The 16,026-nt window shown below is 42.0% G+C and overlaps 1 long non-coding RNA gene across 1 annotated transcript in view; it reads right to left on the bottom strand.

Annotated features, from left to right (window-relative positions):
- Positions 1–550: 550 nt before the first annotated feature.
- LOC309608005 overlaps positions 551–16,026 on the bottom strand; it is a 702,496-nt gene continuing 687,020 nt past the window's right edge. The window contains exon 2 of the long non-coding RNA XR_014232610.1: positions 551–604. This is a non-coding gene — a long non-coding RNA (uncharacterized lncRNA). The remainder of the gene's footprint in view (positions 605–16,026) is intronic.

Here is a 16,026-nt window from a genome sequence, read left to right as displayed (position 1 = left end):
GGAAGCCCCTAAAAAATTTTTTTTATTGAAGTATAGTTGTTTTAAAATGTTGTGTTAGGGACTTCCCTGGTGGTGCAGTGGTTAAGAATCTGCCTGCCAATGTAGGGGACACGGGTTTGATCCCTGGTCCAGGAAGATCCCACCTGCTGTGGAGCAATTAAGCCCGTGCACCACAGCCACTGAGCCTGCACTCTAGAGCCTGCGAACCACAACTACTGAGCCTGCGTGCCACAACTACTGAAGCCCACGCTCCTAGAGCCCATGCTCTGTAACAAGAGAAGCCACTGCAATGAGAAGACTGCGTACCGCAACGAAGAGTAGCCCCCCGCTCACCGCAACTAGAGAAAGCCCATGCGCAGCAACAAAGACCCAACGCAGCCAAAAATAATAAATAAAATAAAATTTATTAAAAAAAAAATAAAAAAATAAAATGAGCTAGTTTCTGCTGTACAGCAAGTGATTCAGTTATACATATATATTCTTTTTCATATTCTCTTCTATTATGGTTTATCACACGACATTGAATATAGTTCCCTGTGCTATACAGTAGGACCTTGTTGTTTATCCATTCTCTATATAATAGTTTGCATCTACTAACCCCAAACTCCCAGTCCTTCCCTCTCCCACACCCCTCCCCCTTGGCAACCACCAGTCTGTTCTCTATGTCTGATTCTATTTCTGTTTTGTAGATAAGTTCATTTGTGTCATATTTTAGATTCCATACCTCACACCTCGTTTACAAAGCACGAGTTCAAAAATAAATTATTAATAGTTTCAAGACAGTGTGAGTCCTTCTGAGAGCATAGGCCAGGTCCACAACCATGAAGCCCAGCTGGCCGACCTCCTATTATGCTCTATAGATTATTCTAGCTGTCCTCTCTGGAAGTGTGCCCGATAACTCATGGGGCTGACTTTGCCTGGGGTGTGGTAACCAATTAACTAAGTAATCTCAAGAAGCTGCAAGAAAGCTCCATTTTCCACCCCCTTAGTCCTGCTCTCCCTGGTTTCAGTTTTGCAGGTTTTTACCTAGATTTTCCTTCTCTAGCTCCGAGAGATTGGCCAGTCTAGTTTCCTGGTTTAGCACAACTGCTGGGATCTCAGAGCTCCGAGGGATCAAACAATAACTCAGCAAGAACATAACGATCAGGTCCCGTGCCCCTGCATGTGTATGGAGGGGGTGGGGGTGGGGGAAAGAGGAGGCACCTGTAGTGCTTGATGATAAATGGTAGGACATGAATATTCCTGTTTACAGAATGCGATGGAACAGAGCACTGAATTTTTAATCCATAATTACAATTTTCAAATTATTGAGAAAGACTAGGTGATTATTTAGAGTGTCAAGGTAGTCACAGAAAACATACAAATCTAGTTCTGGTTTTGTATCAAAGGAGTCCTATTACATCAGCAGTTGCTCACTTACTGTATCACATCTATGGCTATTTATCCTTATATGATATAACTGAACTCTAAAATTTAAAAATTTCTCATAAATTTTTATTTTCTCTTTTTCTTTTATTCTAAGATTTTTTTCCAATAACTCATTTAAATGTTAAATTGTGTTGCAGAAACCTGCGTTGTTTGTTTGATAGGCCACTTATGCATGAAAAGGTATGACAAGTGTTAAAAAATGATCAAAGTAGACAATTTAGGTGATACAAACTTTAATGCTTCATGAGGAGAACAGTCTCCATTCAAAGAACTGCAAAATGGGTGGGTGGGGGTGAAGGCTAGAAGCTTTTATGGGATAAAGAATAGAGAACAAGGAAGAGATGACTAGAAAATATCTGGTTGTCTGGGGTGGGAAGGCCCAGGTTGGCTTGGCCTTTGGGTATTGGCTGACCGGATGCACTGTGTTTCTGGTCACGTGGTGCATTTGCAGGGATGCGGGAAAATTATTGAAGTTTCAATTTGCTGACCTTGCCTTTGGCAGGAGCGGCTCTGTCTTGGGCCTAGAAATGTATTTCAACCCAAGTTTTCTTGGTCTGTATTTCAAAGGCATCAATTCTTTTTATTTCTGTATAACTTATTCCCTCTTCAAGTGACAAACAGTAGGAAATTATATGATTTTCTTTCTCCCAGAGGCCAATAGAAAGTGGCTGTGAAACTAGAGATAATGCCATTCTACCTTCATTAGTGCCTGGGTGGCCTAGGATGTTCATGAGATACAGCTGAAGAGATGCTTCACCCGTGAAGAAAAAGCAACCACTCATTCCTCTTCTGACCCAACTGCTACCAACAACTTGCCCCCTCCAGTCTCTGCCCACCTATGTGATACTTGTTTGGCAAAAGCGCAGGAGCAAGAGCTGAAGGTGGGGCGGTGTTACACAAGCTCAGAAACCAGGAGCACAATTAACCGTGATGCAGTGGTGCTCATTTACTCAGCCTGTTCCATGCATCATGCCAGTGCCCAGGAGGATGGGGAATAGAGGGAGAGAGAGGCAGCCCCTGCCCAACCACCAGGCTGGAGCAAGGAGGGGTCGCTCACCACTGCAGGGAGTGCTGGTGTCACCAAACCAAACTCGGGTCTGCTCATCTGCATACAGTAAAGCCAATCCACTGAAACCAGGTTGTGGTGAAGGAAAGTGCAGTGTTTATTGCAGGAGCCAAGCAAGGAGTCCGGGCAGCTAGTGCTCAAATGCCCGAAGTCCCTGAAGGCTTTCAGGGAAAGGTTTTTAAAGATGGGGTGAGGAGGGGGGTTGTGGGGTGTGTGATCAGATCCTGGACTTTCTTCTGACTTGTTGGTGGTGAGGTAATCAGGAGTCAACATCATCAACCTTCTGGTTCCAACTGGTCTGGGGTCTATGTGCTTGTGGTCAGCATGCAGTTAACTTCTCCCACCTGGTGGGGGTTTCAGTTCTGCAAAACAGCTGAAAGGACATGGCTCAGAATATTCTCTACAGCCCTTGAGGAGGAACTAAAGGTCTTTGGGTTTGTTTAATGGCTAAACTATTATTATTTTATTTTGTCTTGTTTGACTCTTTTCCTTTCTTTCTGCATTTTCTCACTTGTCTGATTAAATTTACTCTTTGGAATTCGGGGAAGGCCTAGGAGGCTAAGATTTTTCTGCAGATAAGAGGCAGGCAGAGGACATGGTTGGGGGGGAGGGGGTCTGTTCTGGGAAGGGTCCTGCTCAGTGGTCCTGCTCAGTGACACTAGGGAGACACATAACAAGGTAGCATTCCCGTGGATTCCCTCACCTGCTAGTTTCTGCTTCTGCCCTTATTGTCTTCATGTGCTCCTTCCTCTCCAGCTGACATCTCTGGACACGATTTCTTGATGGCCTGGAGCCAGGGTATCCACCGTCTTTCCCACTGTGCTGGAAAAGTAACCCTAGGCTTTCAGGCCAGCCCTCCTTCATTGCCATCACATCCAGGGGTGACTTTGGTTGAGGGTGGAAGATTATTCATCACTTCTCTGGCCTGAATACATTGTAATGAGTTTAGGATTTGTCAAATTTCAAGGCTCTGTTTCGTACCACACATAGTGTTAGGAATTTGAAAAGTGCTTAATAATTACCCATCAATGAGTAAGCTTTGAAGGAAGATAAAAAGTGTTATGAAATAAATAGCAAAGTTATAATTGAGGCTTATTCAGGGCAAAATTATTTCTGGTATATTTTGAGTACCAGATAAACATCAAGGAAACCAATGAGAAATAGCAAAAACTGCTGAAGTAGCATAAATTCACATTAGTAGCTGCTGCAGATGAAACAGAAATGCTCTCTACATGATCTGTGTGAGAAAGTGTTTCATGGGGCTATCAAAATTATGTCTTAAAATGTAGTTTAGATGTGGAATCTAAAATATGACACAAATGAACTTATCTACCAAACAGAAACAGACTCACAGACATAGAGAACAGACTTGTGGTTGCTAAGGGGTGAGGGAGGGATGGAGTTGGAGGTTGGGGTTAGCAGATGTTATTATATATAGAATACATAAACAACAAAGTCCTACCTTATAGCACAGAGAACTATATTCAATACCCTGTGATGAACCATAATGAAAAACAATGTGAAAAAGAATGTCTGCACATGTATAACTGGATCACTTTGCTGTACAGCAGGAATTAACACAATATAGTAAATCAACTATACTTCAATTAAAAAACATATATAGTTTAGGATCCTAACATTTTCAAGTAGTGATTTGAAGAATCTTGGGGTTTTCTTTTGACATAGCCTAGAAACCTCTGGCAAGTAATTTCTGTATGACTCAAAGGATATCCCCTAGCAGGGGAAGCCGCTATTTGAGCTTTTAAAAAATAAACTCTCACTTTGGATGTATTTGTAGCCCTAGCTAGTGAGTGAGAATGAGATTATTTCTGAAATCCTTAGAGAATAGTGAGATTAAGGAAAAATTAAGACACTGGGTGCAATAACACTAGTCAACATAGTATGTCATTCAATCTGTGCTTGAGAATTTTGAATTTAACCAGAAAAGAATTGGATCTATTACAGGTGCCAATGGTAGAATGAGACAAAGGGGGAAGTTAAGGAATGTACATAAAATCTTGGAGTATATAGATCACATCGAGTGGCATATCCAAATCATATATCGTGTATGTCACAGGGCATAACCATATGTATCTGCACCTGGCTTTGAAGTGTGACTGCAGAGCTGGTCAGGAAAGCACAGCACCCAGGCACTTGGCAAATTAACACTGGGAACAGATGGTGGGAGCAGTCTGAACTTGAGGCAAGCTCTTTGGGTTACAAAGCGATTTTCAAATTCATTTTGCTATCCATGGAGAGAGGTAAATCACACCTATTAACTTACCTAATTGTCCTTAGCTAGCAATATTAGATTCAGCCTTGTAACCCTTTAACTTTCATTTAACAGCCATTTGAGAGGGAATACAATATTTCAAAAGTGCCTTACAGTGGGGGTAGTGATACTCCTCAATACCCTTAAGTTATTACTTCAAAACACCAATATTCATTGGCTGGCACTGTGTCAATTTTCTCAGCATGTTATTTCTGGAGAACTGATGGCCACCTCTCCCCTCCCCCACTTTTTTGAAGCCATGTTAATATACTGGGGAAACAGACTCAGTTCCCTTTGAACAATGGTCAGAGGACAATTATGAAACATGTGAATCTGAAAGGCTAGAATATGATGCCACAAATTAAAAAAAATTGTCCTCCAAAAACATTTTCTTCTTGAATGTGACATGCCTGTTTCAGTGAACATTTCATAAGGAGAGAAATATTCTAGGAAAATCTAAACTAGCTTTTTTCCCCCTCCTTCGCTTCTGCAAAGAACATATTTTCCCCATGAATTTGCAAGCACTTTTTCCCTATTATGAAAAATAGGCCAGCTGTGGAAGAAAGAAGTCTTTTTCTAATTGGATACTGGGAGTAAGACTAGCACCAGTCTGCCTGGTCAGAGTGAGGTGAGCCTTCCTAAGACGGGACATAGGTTCTCTATTGAGGGATAAGGGATACCCAGGTTAAAGTGCTGGCTGAAGCCTCGGAGCCAAAAGGTTGTGCAGACAGGCGAGCTGGCACACTGACCTTGACAGCCTGGACCTGGGGAGGCTTTAAGTGGAGTCTTGGTCAGTGCCAAGGTGGAGTGTTGCTCTGTTATGGGCCTGAAGCTCCTAAAGTTACTACATCCACGTGGACTAGATTTTGGCCTTCCTGGATTTAGGAAAACCAGTATCGAAAAGCCCATCTTTCTTGTTCCAGTGCAAGTCCCACTGAGGCAGGTGGTTCATCTGGACATGAGCCCTAAGAGATGAAGGAAGGAACTGATATTTGTTGACTGACCACTCTGGTGCACTGGACACTACGTCAGACTGTTGACCTTTCCTGGCTCACTCATTATTTATTTATTTATTTATTTATTTATTTATTTATTTATTCATTTATTTATTTTTGGCTGTGTTGTGTCTTCGTTTCTGTGCGAGGGCTTTCTCTAGTTGTGGCAAGCAGGGGCCACTCTTCATCGCGGTGCGTGGGCCTCTCATTATCGCGGCCTCTCTTGTTGCGGAGCACAGGCTCCAGACGCGCAGGCTCAGTAATTGTGGCTCACGGGCCTAGTTGCTCCGCGGCATGTGGGATCTTCCCAGATCAGGTCTCGAACCTGTGTCCCCTGCACTGGCAGGCAAACTCTCAACCACTGCGCCACCAGGGAAGCCTCCTGGCTCACTCATTTTTATTCCCTATTCCCTAAGTCTTTAATTATTTGATTCTGCAAATATTGCTATTTTTTCAGTATGTGAATACTGACTCAGACAATGTGTATAATTTCTCCAGTGTTTCAGATTAGAAATCTGAGAATTTGTTCATTCACTCAGCAAATATTTATTGGGTATTTACTAGTGTCAGGTATGATGTTGGGCATTGGGTATAAAGGAGTGAAATGAAAGAGACACGGCTGCTGTCTTCATGACATTAACCATCCAGGGGGACAGATTGACTGTAAGTAAATAAACGCCTACAGATATTTGTAATCACAAATTAAACAGTGATTTGTGGTAAATACTGTGAAAGAAAAAAATTCAGGGAACTATGAAAGACGATAAAGAGGATTGAGGAGACTAGGAAAGCCTCACATGAAAGTGACATTTGAACAGAGACCTGAGGACAGTCAGGAGAGAGTTTGCCACATGAAGAGAGAGGATAAGAAAATTCCAAGCAGATAATCAACAAGGACCTACTGTACAGCACAGGGAACTCTATTCAATATTCTGTAATAACCTGTATGGGAAAAGAATTTGAAGAAGAATAGACACATGTATAACTGAATCACTTTGCTGTACACCTGAAACGAACACAACATTGTCAATGAACTATGCTCCAATATAAGATAACAATTAAAAAAAAGAAAATTCTGAGCAGAAGGAAGGGCTGAGGCTGGAAACAGCTCATGTGATCAAGATGCTGAAAGGCCACTAACGACAGTGGGCAGGTGGAGAGGGCTGCAAGATCAGGTAGCACTTGACTCTTTCTCACCCATCACACCCAATTAGTGTTTTTGGATGTAAATTTTATTATTATTTAGGCATGGTGAGGCCAACAGGTTGGGAGACCACTGCCATTGAAAAGATAGGTTGTTACTCACAGTTACAAGAAGAGGGGCACACGAGGCCACCCAGGGCCATGTGGGGAAGCACCAGGGTGGTCGGAGGCAGAGGGAGCGAGGGGAGGATTGGGCCGGAGCCTTTGTCGTTGCTCATGGAGAGGAAGGAGTGAGGCAGAGGGAGCAGGGTTAGGGCTGGCTCGTTTGGGTGATTTCAGTGGGCTCTGGGGCATCAGGGGCATCTCTAGTTGTCCGTACCTGGCCCTTGGGTGATTAGGGTGGGTGGGTAGCAGGTAGTTAGAGTGCGGGGTCTGGAAAACTCGGTTTACATAGGAAAGGCGTGCTGACAAGCCAGACTTCACCATCTCTAGGGATTGGTTAGCCTTTGGAGGGCCAATCTCCCCAGGGTCAGAATGACCCCGGATGCCAAAGCATCAGAAATACAGGCTATGCACAGGCATGATTAATACAATTAGTTATTTTGATTTATCTCTTGTAATCTTCCTCTCAGCCACATCTTATTTTCTTCCTTATTCCCAAATTCAGGCCCTATTATGTGGATTCTAAATTTCTGTGTTGGGTTTGTAACTGATCTCTCTGCTTCCAATTTCTCTTTCCCTTTGATCCATCTTTCAGGTCATCTATAGATTAGAGTTTTTAAAAAAATCTTACTTTCATTAACAAGCCCAAGTGTTCAAAGGAATTATTTAGGGGTGAGATAGTCTAACTTACTGTATTAGTCAAGATAAGTGAAACACTGTTACAAACAGCCCCCAAGTCTTGGTGGCCTAACAGAATACAGGTTGTTTTCTGCTGGGTCACGTCCAGTGTAGGTTGGCAGGGGCTGCTCTGCTCCAGGCAGTCATTCTGTGGCTCAGGTCACTTCCTCTCAGTGGGTCAGTCACCCCTAGGTTTTTGACTCCTCTGCTGGACCAGTCTCAAATTTCCAGAAGAGACAATCTGAATGCCTTGCTTGGATTAGAGACTTTCTTTGGTCCAATCAACTGAGGCTGTGGAGGGGGGTGGTTAAGTCCTTCACACATGGGTGTAGTGGTTATTTTTGTGGATTGGGACTATTTATACAGAAGGGGGAAGGAGCTGGGCAGATACCATCAAACTAGGTGATCCTCAGGCAGCCACTTTTACTTCATATAATAGATCTTCATATAGTTGAAGAAAATCATCTAGGCTTCTGCTTTCCCACCAGCTTCATTATTTTCTCATCAGAGGAAACATTGTCTGCTTTCTAGAGCCTGCACAATCTAGGTTATTTAGACCAGCTCATCAACATCCTTCCCAAAATTCCAGTTAAATATTTCCTTCAAACTTCACCTCCTTTAAGAAGAGGTCCTTAATTAACTCCTTTCCTTACTAATTAGTCTGTGGTTCTCAATTCCTACATGACTCAATCCACCCAATCAAGCAACCCTTAACCTTGCTTGTACAGTCACTTAGCATTAATCTTTAGCTTTTAAAGTTCCATATGTTGCCTTAAAACTTCACAAAAATTAGCCCAAAATGAATCATAGAAATAAATGTAAAATGCAACACTGTCAAACTCCTAGAAGAAAACATAGGAGAAAACCTACATGGCCTTAGGTAAGGTGATGCTTTTTTAGATACAACAGCAAAGGCACAATCCATGAAAGAAAAAATTGTGAAATTGGACTTCATTAAAATAAAAAAATGTCTGCTCTGTGAAAAAGAATGTCAAGACAATTAGAAGGTAAGCCACAGACTGGGAGAAAATATTTGCAAAAGACACATCTGATAAAAGATTGTTATCCAAAATGTAAAAGGACTCAAAACTCAACAATAAGAAAACAAACCACCCAATTAAAATATGGGCCAGTGACCTAAACAGACATCTCACCAAGGAAGATATACAGATGGCAAATAGGCATATGAGAACCTCCACATCGTATGTCATCACTGAAATGCAAATTAAAACAACAATGAGATAGCACTACATACCTATTAGAAGGGCCAAAATGCGGACCATGACAACATCAAATGCTGATGAGGATGCAAAGCAATAACTCTCATGTATTGGTGATGGGAATGCAAATTGGTCCAGCCACTTTGGAAGACAATTTGGCAGTTTCTTACAAAACTAAACCTACTCTTACCATACAATTCAGCTATTGCTTGGTATTTACCCTTGATATTTGCCCAAAGGAGTTGAAAACTTTTGCCCACACAAAAACCTACACATAGTTGTTTATAGAAGCTTTATTCATAACTGGCAAACTTGGAGGCAACCAAGATATCCTTCAGTAGGTGAATGGATAAATAAACTTTGATACATCCAGACAGTGGAAATATTACTCAGCACTAAAAAGAAATGAGCTATCAAGCCATGAAAAAACATGGAGGAACTTTAAATGCACATTACTAAGTGAAAGAAGCAATTAGCAAATGTTGTATATTGTATGATTCCAACTATAAGGAATTTTGGAAAAGGCAAAACTATGAAGATGATGAAAAGATCAGCAGTTGCCAGGGTGCAAGTGGGGAGGGAGAAATAGGCAGAGCATAGAGAATTTTTAGGACAGTGAAAATTCTTTGTATGATATTTTAATGATGGATATATGCCATTATACTTTTGTCCAAATTTGTAGAATATACAACACCAAGAGTTAACTGTAAACGATGAACTGTGGGTAATTATGTTGTATCAATGTAGGTTCATCCTTGGTAAAAAAAATCCTTCTGGTGAGTTTTGTTGATAATGGGGGAGGCTATGCATGTGTGGGGGCAGAGAGTATATGGGAAATTTCCATACCTCTCAATTTTGTTGTAAACCCAAAACTCCTCTAAAAAAATTAAGTTTTAAAAAATTCCATGTCTTCCCCACTGAGGATGAAGACATGTCTTCTTCTCACTTTGGATTCATCACAACATAGTGCTGACTATATTCCTTCCTGAATCTTATTCAGAAGACTTAATAGTATCTCCCTCCTTAGGAATATTTTTATGTTTATAGAAAGCAGTAAATACTCGATTATCACTTGATTCTGCATTGTGCATTGTCTCTTAACTGGCCTGCAGGATGGTGTTGTTTATTTATAAGAAATGCAAACTCAAGTTACCATTTATTGAGGTTCCCCATCTACTGGGAATTCTGCACTTTTATATGCATTATCACTTAACCTTTAACACTATCGTTATTTCCAGGATCACACAGCTAATAACTGGCTTATCTCATTCTGGAACCCGAGTCTGTCTAAGTTTCCAAGCTCTCGCCTTAAGCACGTTCCCACTGCGGCTCTGTACTTTCTCAGACCCCACACTCCTCACTATGGATGCCTAATCCTACCTTCCTGCCTTGTCCATTGGGGGTTGTATTGATTAGAAAGGAGATCTATTTTATTGAAGGAAAGAAATGTATTGGGTTAATAGTTATTTGAAATAGATCAGTAAATTCAGGGGGCCATTGGAAGTTTCAGACAAGATAAAGAGGGTGAGGTTTCCCAGTGTTTGCACTCCTGGGATTCAGAAGTGCAGTGAGCCAAGAGCAATGCTGCAGTGCACCAGGACAGGGGGAGGGTCCAACTATAATGAACTCTGCAGGTGCTGCCTCGTGGTCTGGGTTTCAGGACCCCTCCTCAATTTCCTAAGAAAACAACATGCAAATGACATAAACAGCAGTGAAGGAACCTGTGTAATTAGGGCCAAAGCAACCTGAAGTGTATTTAGTTCCGTTTGGGGAATGATCCCGGTGGTGGTTCAGGAGGGGTTTGTATCACAACAAAGGAGGAGGCCGTGAGTACAAGACTTGGCATATAAATCACTCCATGAACTTGAGTGCTTCTTAGGTACCACAGGCTGCTGGACTGAGGCTAAGCTGAGAAATCATTAGTCCATGTGGCTGTACCTGTTCCATCTGACAAAGCAATGCCCCACCCTTCAGCACTGGGGGACCAGGAGCCTATCCACCTGCTGGTTTTATGATTGCACCTGGGTTAATAGTTACTAATTATGTATAGTTATATATAATTATATATAGTAATTATATATAGTTAGTAGTATAACTATGGTCACTATAAAGCATTGACATTATAGTTATTCATCCAGCTAATCCCTAATTTCCATCGTGGACGGCTGAGCTCACGCAAGGGCTGAGGATAAGAAGGAGTAGGGTCCACATTCAGGCTGTCTCTGGAAACCTGTTCCACTGTAACTGTCTCTTCTCTCCCCACCAGACTTTCTCCACGATGCTCCCTCCTCCATTTCTTGGCTTTCATTGGAATCTAAACTTCACAGGTGACTCAAGAGATGGCTGTGATGGTCAGTGGGTGGTGCTGACTCATCCTTCAGTCCTCCCCATGGCCACTTCGAGACAAGCGGCTGTCACAAGGGCTTGTCCAAACACCAATTTCTGAGCCCTACCCTCAGTTTCTGATTCTGTCAATCTGGAGTGGAGACTAGAATGTGCGTTTTTAACAAGTTTCTAGGTGATGCTGATACTGAGGCTCAGGAACCACACTTTGAGAACCACTGTAAGAAATCATTACGCTTTCATCCTGGTGAAAATGCTCCTCTTCCTTTGCTACACTGAGCTATGCCACGCACTCTCCAACCTGTGGCTGTGGTCCACGGACATACACACACTCTCAGAAGATCTAATGGCATCAAGCTCACTGTTGTCCCTGCTACTTTAACTTCTGAATTTGTCCTGGGTGTTTCAACATCCATGGACCTTCTAGCGTCCCAGCTTTTAGAACGTATTTACCACCTCAGTTCAGTAGATTTTCACCTCAACTCTTGAATCTTATTTCCATTATCCACTTGGAGAGTCATAACAGAACCTTATCATCACTCTGAACTTCTCTCCCATGTGACAATATAAATGTCCCTTTTCTTCTCTGTAGTTCTCAATCCCACTCCTTCCAATTCTCACATCTCACTGAAGCTGCACCTAGTCTTGAGCACAAGGAAAGCTTGATCACCTCGATCCCTTTATTTAATTCATCTTTCAGTGCCTTGGCTTCTAGCCCTTCGCTATATGGCCTAGAACCCATGGCTGGTCGTTAGAATCACTCTTCATTTATTTGCAATCTTATCTTTCCACTGCTCTTTCCAGTGACCAGTGCTGGGTCATGGCCACAGCCTGTCATGTCTATTTTTTCAATGTGTTGGGAGAGGTGACAAGATATAAACATAAATAACCACCGTATGCTGTGTTGCATAAAAATGATAAGCATAATACAGAAATCCATAAACTTGTAAAGGTGGGAAAGACTATCTAATTAGGATGATTGGAAAAAGCTTCAAGACACAAATATAAGAAAGACATTACTAGTCTCTAAAGCTCTTTAAGTATAAGAATGGTGTAATTTATATTTATTTCACCGATAGTACCTAACACTTTTAAAAAGAGAATTAATGAGTTGTGTCTCCTCTAATGTCATTCTTTATCTGTTATGTAGTGCAGTGCTCAAGTGAATAAATTTTAAAAAACGATTTATCACTGTCTTTGTGTGTGTAGATACTCACACACATACATTTGTTCTATAAATATTGAACAATCTGGGGAGGAAGATAAATGCTGTCTTGCTTTATCCATCAGCATATTGTTTTCATTTGTGATAAGGTGAATGCCCTCTTTTGTAACTTAAGCTTTTGTAGTAAAAATTAAATTATTCTGAAGAAGGAAATCAACTTGCTTTTGGCAAAAAGGGGTAGAAATAATAATCACCTTATGTTTCCTGAGGACCTACTATGTGTTAGGCATATGTTACCTCGTTTATCCTTCACCATCACCCTGCAAGGCTGTAATATATATTATCTTCATTTTGCAAATGGGATTCAGATAAATGATGGTATTTCATTAATTCCATGATGAAATTTTTTAAAAACGTTTTTGATCTTTGAAATTTGAAGGAATCTTGTAACTGATCATGTTTTAGATTTGATAAAATAAGTTGCACTCATTAAGTATTACATACAATGTTCTCATTCATGGTTGAATTTGCTCTAAATCTTCTACTTTTTCCCCCATTAAATTGCAATAACTTTTATAACAAAAGCAGACTTAGAACTCCTTCTCCAAATTTTCTCTCTCCCTCTTACACACACACACACACACACATGCACGCACACACACATTCTTCCTCTCTCTCTTTCACATGTCCTTATATCTCGGTCCAAACTAAAAATATCCTGCTCATAAGATGCTCTGCCTTATGTCAAGTCTTATGTTTATTTTGAGTTTAGCCATGGTGAGCCTCATTTAACTCACGTGTTAGCCTCCTTTCTCCTGCTAAATTACTGTTAATCTATTTTGTTCAATTCCATTTTACCCACAACCCTTTAGAATTAGTTGCTTTGACTTTGGGGAAGAAACTAATCTTTCTTATATATTTGGTTAATTGGACACATTATTAATCATGACTGCTACAATAAAGGTATTTTTATTTTTGTGGGGCAAGTTACCTACCCTGGGCCAGTGCTCCTCAAACTGAGCACACCACCTCAAATGCTTGGTGTATCTTCTTGGGGCATATTTTACTTAGAAGCGAAGTAGGACATTGGAAAATGTAGATAAAAACCTTTGAAAGAAGTATTTTTAGCTTAAAGCAAACGTGTAAATATCATGGACTAGAATGAAGTATCCATATGCATTTTTGATTATATCACAAGTGTACCCCTCTTACTGTCTCATTGTGGTTTCTTTTTTGTCTTTGGATGTAGAATACATTTTTTGGTAGGTTCCAGTCTTTTTTATTGATGGTTGTTCAGCCATTAGTTGTGATTTTGGTGTGCTCATGAGAGGAGGCGAGCTCAAGTCCTTCTACCCTGCATCTTTGTCTCCTATCCTCCATGCGCATTTTTAAGCTGGTGACAGACCATTCATGGCGACTCATGGTTGAAACCACAGGCTTTGGAGCAAGACTTTGAATCTCAGCTCTACCGTTTTCTAGCTGCGGGCCTTGGGAACTTGCTTAACCTCTTTGTGTATCAGTTTCTCAATCTTCTCATCTGTAAAATGGGAGTAATAGTGTCACCTGCCTCATGGGGTTATCGTGAGAATAAAGGACAAGCACATGTTAAATGTGGGGAGAGCGGCTGGCATAGTGAGCTCTCACTGATGTGAGGAATTTTCACTTTTATTTATACTCTGCCTGTCGCAGGGGCCATTCTCCTCTCCTCTTTCGCTGGGGTGTTGGTGTAAATGTCTGAGACGCCCTTCCCCAGGATTCTCTCCAGTGTGCTGCCCTTGCTTGTCTTCTGTTGGTCTTTTGTAATGTTTCAGGAATGCACTGTTTTCTTTTCTCTTTTCTTTTTTTTTTTTTTTGCAGCACCATTAAAAACAACAAGTAGCTGTTTTAGGAATTTGGGAAGTGAAGGGGGATGACTCTCAGTTTCTCTCATGTTTAAAATGAAATAACCTAATAATTAGGAATAGTGTGCCATAGTTAAGATTTCAGAGCTAGAGACGTGAACAATTTCAAAGTCTCAACTCCCTTTGGACCCCCTGTTCATAAAATATGAAGTCTGCAATTAGAACTTTCTCTTGTAAGACTTGGGGTATGTATAGTCTCATCTGGTTATGGCTCATTTGGGAATGGCTTTTCTGACGCAAATGAGGTTTTAAAAAAAAGCATAGTATCTCTTTATTTGGTCAACATTATTTCTGCACTTTGTTTCTCCTTGTCAGCTTTAAAAGGAAGAGGAAAAAAGCAAAGCACGCTGCCAAAACCTGGCAGTAGAATTTCAGGGAACAAAATCTCTCCGGCTATAGCAGCATTTGAAGTGGCTGCACAAGGAGGGCCCCACAGACCATTCTTGATGCCTCAGAACATGACGTGATGCAAAGTGAAGAAAGCCCCAGAGCCCGGAAGCCATGGGGCAAGACCAGTGTAGGACCAGAGACACCTGCCCCTGTTCTTTCTTGCCTCTTCCATCTGATATTGTCTTTGGCTCAAGGGTCCAGGGACCCACAGGGAGACACTCCAGTTTACCATTGGCTCTGCTGCACCCAACTCCAGCTCCTCCTCCATGGCCAGAACCTACACATGCGGAGAGCAGAGGGCAGGACAGGGGCAGCCTAGGGGGCTGGAGGGAAGTGGGGACTGGCCCATCCTCTGCTGCCCCCCTTCATCCACAGTATCTTCCAGGGGCATTATTTGTGCACCTAGAAATAAAAGCATGTGTATATGGACCATAACTCATAGTGATCAAGTGCTTCTGACTCGCCTTGTGGAAATTTATTATGAGGAATTGTGGAGCCTGAGAAGTCCCCTAAGAAGGTGGTATCTGCTGTCTGCACACTGGAGCCCAGGAAAGCCAGTGGTGTGATTCAGTCCAAGTCCAAAGGCCTACAAGGCAGGGGAGCTGATGGTGTAAATCCCAGTCCAAGGGCAGGAGAAGATAAGGTGAGATGTCCAGCTCAAGTAGTGAGGTTGGGGGAAAAATGATGAATTCCCCCTTCCTCTGCCTTTTGTGCTATTTAAGGGCCTCAAAAGTAGATGCTGTCCACTCACACTGAGGGGAACAAGTTAGTCCACTGATTCAAATGTGAATCTCACCTGGAAACACCCTCACAGACACACCCAGGACTCATGTTGAATCTGGGCACCCACAGCCAGTCACGGTGACACATAGATTTAACTGTCACAAGTACTGGACACTGGACCAGATCTGCTGAGCCAGAGCCTGTCCTAGGGACTTGCTATCAATGCATAGAAAACCACATCATACAAACAAGCACTTATTTCTGTGGTGACTATGGGCCACCCTGGGGTTTGGTAGGTCTACACTGAGCTTGGCCTGGTGGCTGGTCTGGTCTGGTAGCTGTGCTCTAAGTGCCTCTCACCTTCTGCCTGCACCCAGCAGGTCAGCCTGCACGTGTATAAGAAGGAGATTGGAAATATGCAAGGTCTCTTGGAACTGCACACTCACTTCTGTCTCATTCCACTGGGCAAGGCAAGTCACACAGGCAGAGCCCGATGTCAAGAAGCAAAGACACATCCTCTGCCTCTCTAGGGTGGAGTGG

The sequence above is a fragment of the Balaenoptera borealis genome, assembly GCF_965194805.1.
Source record: "Balaenoptera borealis genome assembly, chromosome: 12".
NCBI classification, from domain to species: Eukaryota; Metazoa; Chordata; class Mammalia; order Artiodactyla; family Balaenopteridae; genus Balaenoptera; species Balaenoptera borealis.
Note: the sequence above shows the minus strand (reverse complement) of the source record. Positions and strands in the feature narration are given on the sequence as shown.